General features: G+C 42.8%; 1 protein-coding gene across 3 annotated transcripts in view; it reads left to right on the top strand.

The window, feature by feature from the left end:
- The first annotated feature begins 291 nt into the window (after positions 1–291).
- Positions 292–7813, top strand: part of RHBDD1 (rhomboid domain containing 1) — a 167310-nt gene continuing 159788 nt past the window's right edge. The window contains exon 1 of one of the 3 annotated variants that reach the window (XM_006141962.3): positions 292–397. The gene's annotated coding sequence lies outside the window, so the exon portion shown is untranslated. Of the gene's footprint in view, positions 398–528; positions 829–7813 lie in introns of those variants that run through there. The other 2 variants (XM_006141958.3, XM_006141959.3) reach the window with 2 other exon arrangements.

The raw sequence follows: 7813 nt of genomic DNA, 5'->3' as shown, positions 1-7813 counted from the left end.
GCTCGCCGGCTTTACGCGTGGTAGGCGGCCTATGCTTACGGAAGTAAGGAATGTTGTTTTCCACGTTGCAAACAGAGCTCGGAAGAGGCGCCCAACCCTGGTCCTTCAGCCAACAACGCCCTCGCGGGTCCCCTAAGCCAGCGCCGCAGCACGTGGTCTGGAAGCTCAGCCCGCGGGCTTGAGACGCGGTGCACACGACTGAGCATGCGCCGGACCCGACCGGCCGCCGCTTTACGGCCTCGCGCCCCGCCCCACCCGGCCGCCCCGGCAGCAGCGTCGCGAAGCCGTTCACGCTTCCTTCCTCTGCCCGCGGCGACCAGCTGCGTTCGCGATCGGGCGCCCGTGCGCGATGACGCATGCGCGCGCAGACGTGCGGACGCAGCGAGCCGTAGAGAGCGTGAGTTTCCGCGTCTGTTTGGCCCCCCTCGCGGCGTCGTCGCCGTCTCGCTCTTCCTAGGTGCGTGGGGGCCTGCGGAGGGGCGCAGGCTGAGGGGCTGCGGTAGGGCGCCTCGCCCGGGCCGGCGCGGGGGCGGAGTTGGAGGGATTGAAACCGGAGCCTCTGGGTCCTGGGCACCTGCTGGGTCCCGGAGCGAGAGGGCGTTCCCTCGAGCGAGGCAACCTGGGGTCCCTTCGTCTGCGCCCCCTTGTCTGCTTGAGGCCGACCTCTGTGGGACCGGTGTGCCCAGGCGCTGGGAGGATGGGTTAGCACTGAGGGAGTTTAAAGGATCTCTTCTGAGAGCAGGAAGTGCAAAGTGACAGCGACGTTGCATCAGCAGCAGCTTGCGGTTTCAGGTGCTCGGGACAGTCACTTTTTGCTTCTATAGACAAGTATGTAACAGGCGCACCCCTAGTCTCAGTAATAATATTTAACAGGACACAAAAAATCTACCTAAATGAATTGAACTCTTTTCTGTTCATCCTTAAAAACCCTTGGATAGACGTTTCCCCAAACGGATCACATCTTGTCTGCCTTTCCAGACGTGATAAACTCTTCGGAGAGTTCAGTTACTAGCAAAAGGAATTGTCGCTTAGTTATGACTAAGTTAGTGATGGGTGGAGGTCCTTTTTTACAGTACATTCAGGGTCATCCAGACTTGGCTTTTTTTCTTTCACGTTATTTTTAAAAGCTGACCTAATTTCTCACATTTCTATATATTTTTCCCCTTCCTGGTTCTGATACACTTTAGAAGGCTTCTAACGCGCAGCTCACCTTCAACGAAAGAAGGCATTCGCAAGCAGCATAGTAGTGCATTGGTTCCTAAATTGCCCTTCCTAAATTGTCCCAGCACCATTAGCATTAGCGTCACTTCGGAATTCGTTGAAGAGACACGTTTTTGGTTTTACTCCAGACTTAATTTAGAAATCTTTTTTGGGGGGGTGAGGGGAGAGAAACAAGGTCTTGTTAATTTTCAATCTTCTGCCCCGGGCCACCTGAGTAATTGGGATTATTTTTACGGTGAGCTGAGAGTTGGGGCTCCCATGTATCCTCATATGCCCAGTACAAGGGTCCATCAGACTCTGCACCTGGACCAGAAATGTGTTTTTTGTTGTTGTTATTTTTATTTTTTTACATTTGTGCCTTATTTCCCATGATTGCCTTCCTCCTGTCCTCTAGCCTTGGCAGTGTTTTATTTATTTTTTTATGCCAACAAAGAGTCAAGTGGCTTCAACCATAGTTGGAATGTGGCTTCTAGCTTCACAGTCCAATAAGCCACTGACTGTGTCACAGAGGCTAGGCTGGGAAATTTCCTTGGACAAGCCTTCTGGTTGATCTCAGTGTACCTGGGATAGTGATAGAAGACACCCCGAGTAAAGTCACATGGGTTCTCAGTTGTCTGTAGTTAAGGTTGTTGGAAGCTATATTCAGTTACAGGTTGTAGTGATATGTTCTAACACTCAGCCTGTTCTGACTGGACTATATTTAGTGTAGCATTAGTAATCATGTTAGAGTCTAACACTCAGCCTGTTCTGACTGTAGGATATTTAGTGTAGCATTAGTAATCATGTTAGAAGAGTAGTTTTGAATTCTTTGGCCTCAGGTTTCTTCCACTTAAGTATTCATTTTTTTTGACCCTAAACTTGGTAAAGACCAGCAGTAAGCACTAGCATTAGAGTTAAGAAGTGGTATGGAGCAATGACTTACAAGCAGAAGCCAAAACTGAAGGTTTCTATCCTTATCTTTGTTTCCCATATGTCTGTCACACTGCTGCACCAGAGCAAATAAGGCCTCATAGTCTCTCTCTCTACCTCCATTTTCTGGAAAGATCACGGGAGTAGCTTAGATGTGCCTTTAATCTGCTGTTTATTTCAGATGCAGTGTTGCCTAACATTTTTTTTCCTTTCCCTTTTCAGGGAGCTATCGTAGGGGAAGAAAGAGAAATATTTAGGATTTGAAGCACTTGCTCCAAAGCCTAGGTTCCCTAGGTGTCAAGCAGGGTCAGCGCCAAACCTTGGCCTACACAATACATCAGTTTAAAGCACTCTATTCCTGAGGCTAAGACGGGGCTCCTGGATCTTGGGGATGAGGCTTTCCAGATAAACAAAAGTCACCGTGGATATCAGCTTCTGTAAATAATTTTGCTAACCGTACCACCAAATGACAATGGCAATGTCCCATTATGAAACATTCATTTTTTTCAAAGTCCCCAAATATTTCCTCCTTTGTATCAGAAAGATGAATAGCAGTGATTTTGAATCCTGCTTCCACTGTGTCCTGACTGTCCATCAACACATGAACATCCTCCCAACTTTAATTTCTTCTATAAAGCAGGAGTCATAGTGTATGCCTGCCTCAGGCCATTTACTTAAATAATGTGTGTGATTTTGGGTCGGGCAAATCCTGCCTTGAATCTTGCTTCCACTGTGTCCTGACTGTCCATCAACACATGAACATCCTCCCAACTTTAATTTCTTCTATAAAGCAGGAGTCATAGTGTATGCCTGCCTCAGGCCATTTACTTAAATAATGTGTGAAACATATCCACTGTGTACTAGACATAGAAGCACAGTAAGTGTTGCAAGTGTGTGGGGGGTAGTTTTTTTTTTTTTCTTTCATCTCAAACCTAACCTACCCATTCATTTCCTCATGCTTTTTATAGATAAGGTAATTTTATTACTTCTGAACTTCATACTTTCTTTCTTTTTTTTTTTAAGTGAGAAAAAGTATTGAACTGAAGAGTCAAAGCTTTGACATTATCGTGAGAGAAGGCAGACACTTGGAGAAAGTTCAAACATGATAGCAAACCCTAACAGAACATTTTCCATAAATTGTTTTTGGTGTTTACTAGAAGGTCAAGGTCAGAAGATGATTAATATTTGAGTATCTTCAGTTAGTTAATGGGGACAGTCAACTATAAAAGGGGGCACTGTGTTCATGAGATGAGACCTCATTGAAAATACACAACATAGTAAATGGAAATGCTTAGTCCTGAAATAATATTTTGAATAAGGTGCTTTGTGATAGCGAAGTGAAAAGTTTTAGGTTCCATTTTTAAAAAGCAATCATAAACTCATTTATTTTTTGCATATAAATAGCTGAGCATAGAAAATACATAAAGGATTCATACTAGGTCATAATTTTGTTAACTTGACAGTCTACTGTAATATGGGGGTTTGGAGATCCAAGTATAAAAGAGAATAATCCATACATAATCCATACATTTTTGTAAAGTTAGATATATTCATTTACATGTATATGTAAAATTTTTAAAAACCATTCAAAAGATAGAAGTAATTTTTCAAAAAGATAGTTTTCCTTTTATGTCATGGTTACAGCCATGTAAGCAGTGGTCCTCAGTATTTTTTTTTTTTTCAATAGCAGATTTTTTGGAGATTTTTTCATATAGTGCACATGAGCTCTCTAGAAAGAGAGAGAGAGAGAGAGAGAGAGAGAGAGAGAGCGCAAGTGAGGAATAACCACCCAGGGGAGATGGCCACGGAAGGAGAAGTTCCTTCTTCATTCTCCTCTCGGGATCTTGAGCAGGCACACATATGCACCCGGCGCAAGTTTAAACCACTGGGTCCAGGACTTGAACAGTGATTGAATACATGGGAGTCCACCAACATAGCCATTATGCCAACTGCTGGTCTCCTGAGAGCCCTCTTAAGCAGAATCTTACCTGTAAAGCTCAGGAGCTGAGAGGTTTTAAGAGCATTAAGGTTGAAGAGCACAGGCTCTTGATCCTCAGAAGTACGTCCAAGGTATCTAAGAGGCTAAAGGACTCAGTGTGAAACTATCTTTGGGAGAGAAGTCCTCAAGGCATGAGCTCTACCTAAAAAGTAATGACAAGGGATTCGGTGGCTAGCTGGTTGGGTGGTGGTTAAGGCAGCTGGAACCCACATAACTGACACCACGGTTCAAGTCCTGGACCTTGGGAAATGTCGCCTGCCAGTGTGCTTATGTGCCCAAAATCCCAAAAGGAGGGAGAAATGGAGGAGAAAGGATTGCAGTGACCATTTCCCATGGGAGGAATGCTTTCTCACTTTCCATCTTTCTCTCTGTCTCTCTCTGTTATGTGCACATGTCCTTTGGCAAATTAAAAAAAGAATTCTAGAATGCCAGATGTGGTGTGTGTGGAGGAGTGGGCCTAGGGAAGGACATTAGAGGAGGGATATGGAGACAGAGCATTGACGGGATGGGGAGGTGTGGTGTTATCTGTTGAAGATATTGTGATCAAGTGGACTGGGGAGAAATGTTCACATATTGACATGTTCACTTTGTAAGCCAAACAATGTGATTGTATATAAAAAAATTTTGAAAATTAATTAATTAAAAAAAGAATTCTAACATGAAGGCAGAGAAAGGAGAACTCCTGTACACTCTTGGTTGGAATGTAAATTATGTATAGTCATGGAAAACAGTATGGAGGTGTCTCAAAAAACTAAAGATAGAGCTACGCTTCAGTACTCCCACTACTGGGGACATATCCAAGGAAAAGGAGTAAGTAAATTGAAGAGATATGCGCACAGATATGTTTATTACAGTATTATTAACAATAGCAAGGCATAAATCAGTGTTAACTGTCCATCAGTGGATGAATAGGTCAAGAAAGTGTACTGTATAGTCACAGTAGAATACTATTCAGCCATAAAAGGATGAAATCCTGTCGTTCAAAGCAACATGGATGAGCCTGAAGGATATTATGTTAAGTGAAATAAGCCAGACACAGAAACAAATACTTAATGTTCTTTCTCATTTGTGCAAGCTAAAAAAATTTGATCTCATAGAACGAGAGAATAGAATAGTGTGGTTACCAGAGGCTGGGGAGGATAGGGGGAAGAGATAATAAGGAGATATTGGTTAATGGCTGTGTTATAGAACCTTCTGGGTTTCTATAACACAGTAAGGTGACTATGATTATCAATAATAATACAGTGTACACTTCAAAATTGTTAAAAGAGAATTTTGAATATACCCAACACAAAGTGATGATAAATATTTTAGGTCACAGATATGCTAATTTCCTTGAATTGATAGTACCCATTGTATTCATGTATTAAAAAAATCTCACTTTACCTGCACTGATCTGTCCATTAAAAAAAGCATTCTAGGGCCAGTAGATGGTGTCTGGTTAAGGCACTGGACTCCCACATGGCTGACTGCGATTCAAGTCCTGGACCTGGTGGCTTGCTTGCTTATTTTCCTTCTCTCTCTCTCTCTCTGGTGAGTGCATGTGCCCTTTAGCAAACTAAAACTAATAATAATAATGATAATGAATAAAACTAATTATTTTTTAAAAAGCAAGCAGCATTCTGGTGATGGGATTCACAAATTTATTCTGAAGACAGTTCCTGAAGTTTTCAGCAGTGTCAATATATTATGGCTTCTCATGCAGGGGAGTGAGTGATTATTAAAAAACAGAAATTCACGGGACCAGCAGTTAGCATAGTGGCTGTGTGGCTGGATTCCCACGTAGTCGACTGCGGTTCATGTCCCGGACCTGGTGGCTTAAAACTCACACTGGGCGCATGTGTGTGTGTGTGCCCAAGATCCCGAGAGGCGAATGGAGGAGAAGGGATTGCTGCATGGTCCTCCCCCCTGGGGGATGATTTCTCACTTTCTGTCTCTCTGACTCTCTCTGTCTGTCTGGCGAGCACACGCGCCCTATAGCAAAAACCTCTCTAAAAAAAAAAAAAAAAAAAAAAGCATTCAATATGACCCATATTTTATAAAATTAGGATTCTGTGTACATTTCTGAGAAATCACCCCCTTGTTTTCCTTAAAGAACCTCTAAGTTGTGACAGCTGTATCACTCTTAAAAGCAATTCAGGATTTTAACTGACTTGTTTAGCATTACAAATGACTCAGGGAAAATGAAACACAAGGAGTCAAAGGAAGTATATTACTTGTGTTTACTCTCACGTTGTTCTGTTGTATAAGAGCAGCTGTCTGCAGTTATATTGCCAAAGTGTGTGTGTGTGTGTGTGTGTGTTTTAAGAGCTAATTTTTTAGTTAATAATGAACATAAAAATAATTTCGAGTGCTAAGTGTTTAAGTTGTCATTGATAGTGGTAGCAGTGATGTTGCATTGCCTTTTTCCATGCATCAAGGAGGGTTCCTGGTGACAGCTGGGGCTATGGGGGAGGGGGAGTCACTTTCAGTGAACCAGCTGCTCTGGGCAACATCACGATGCTGATATTTCTAAGCCTGCAGATAATTTTGACTGAATTTAGAAAAGAAAATGTGTCAAATTTCTGGGCCACAATTGATAGTGTGTAAGAATCCTTTGGGATCTAGATGATAGCCAACTAACAATGTGTGCATTCAGGTTTGCATGTTGGTGTTATTTACCACCTAGTTTCTTGGACATTGTTACATACACATCATAATTACAAAGCAATAAAGTCTAGTTCCGTGGGGGAAAGGCTCATTACTTCATGGAGAGGAAGGGAGAATGAAAAGCAAACTTCACTGGTGTGCTGTGTGTTTTCATGTAGTATGCTATTTCATTTCTTCTTCACAATGACTCTGGGAAGTTAAAGTGGAATTTTTCTAGTCGATGGGTAAAGAAACAGCTCAGTAGGATTGATGATCTGATTTGCCCAAGGCCGCCTGCTGGTAAGTGATGGCATTCATATTTGACCCCAGGTCTTCTGGCTTTAGCTCCAGGAATGTTGTCATTACACCAGCAGCTGTTTCTCCGTGGTCCTAACTGCTGCATTTTTAATCAAACTCACGATATCAGATAGCAGTGAATGAAATTTATATACGAATTGCAGTGGCTTCAGCTTTATATAAATAATAGAGAGGGTGTGTGTGTGTGTAGCGATGTATAATTTTGTGGGTTTTTTTCTTTGAAGGAAAAGTCTCTTGAATAACACTGTGAAAGAAATTTTGCTACTTCTTTTTGTGTTCCCAGTACCAGCATTCTTACAGTGATGTGTGTTGTACTGAATCAGTTGTGATTCTAACTTTGAACAGATACAGGAATAAGTACTGCACATGCTGCCCTTAAAATCCTGCTTTCATCCCAGTTTATCAGAGCAGAATTCCTCCATGTGCATTTTGTATTAATAAGGAAGGGACCTTTTTACCTTTTTCCAGCCAGTAGCAATGAAGCCCACCAAGTGATAAAATAAATCTTTCATTTTTGTGAAATGGTTCTATTGTTTGTTTTGTTTTGTTTTGTTTTGTGCTATAGGGCGCCTGTGCTCACCAGACAGACAGAGAGACAGAAAGCAGGAAATCACCCCCCATGGGGGATGGCCATGCCACAATCCCTTCTCCTCCATTCTCCTCTCGGGATCTTGGGCACGCACGCACACGCGCCTGGCGTGAGTTTAAGCCACTGGGTCCAGGACTCGAACCGCGGTC

This window comes from Tupaia chinensis, unplaced genomic scaffold (assembly GCF_000334495.1).
Source record: "Tupaia chinensis unplaced genomic scaffold, TupChi_1.0 Scaffold000066_1, whole genome shotgun sequence".
NCBI classification, from domain to species: domain Eukaryota; kingdom Metazoa; phylum Chordata; class Mammalia; order Scandentia; family Tupaiidae; genus Tupaia; species Tupaia belangeri.
The sequence above is the reverse complement of the archived record's forward strand: the minus strand, read 5'-3'. Positions and strand labels throughout refer to the sequence as shown.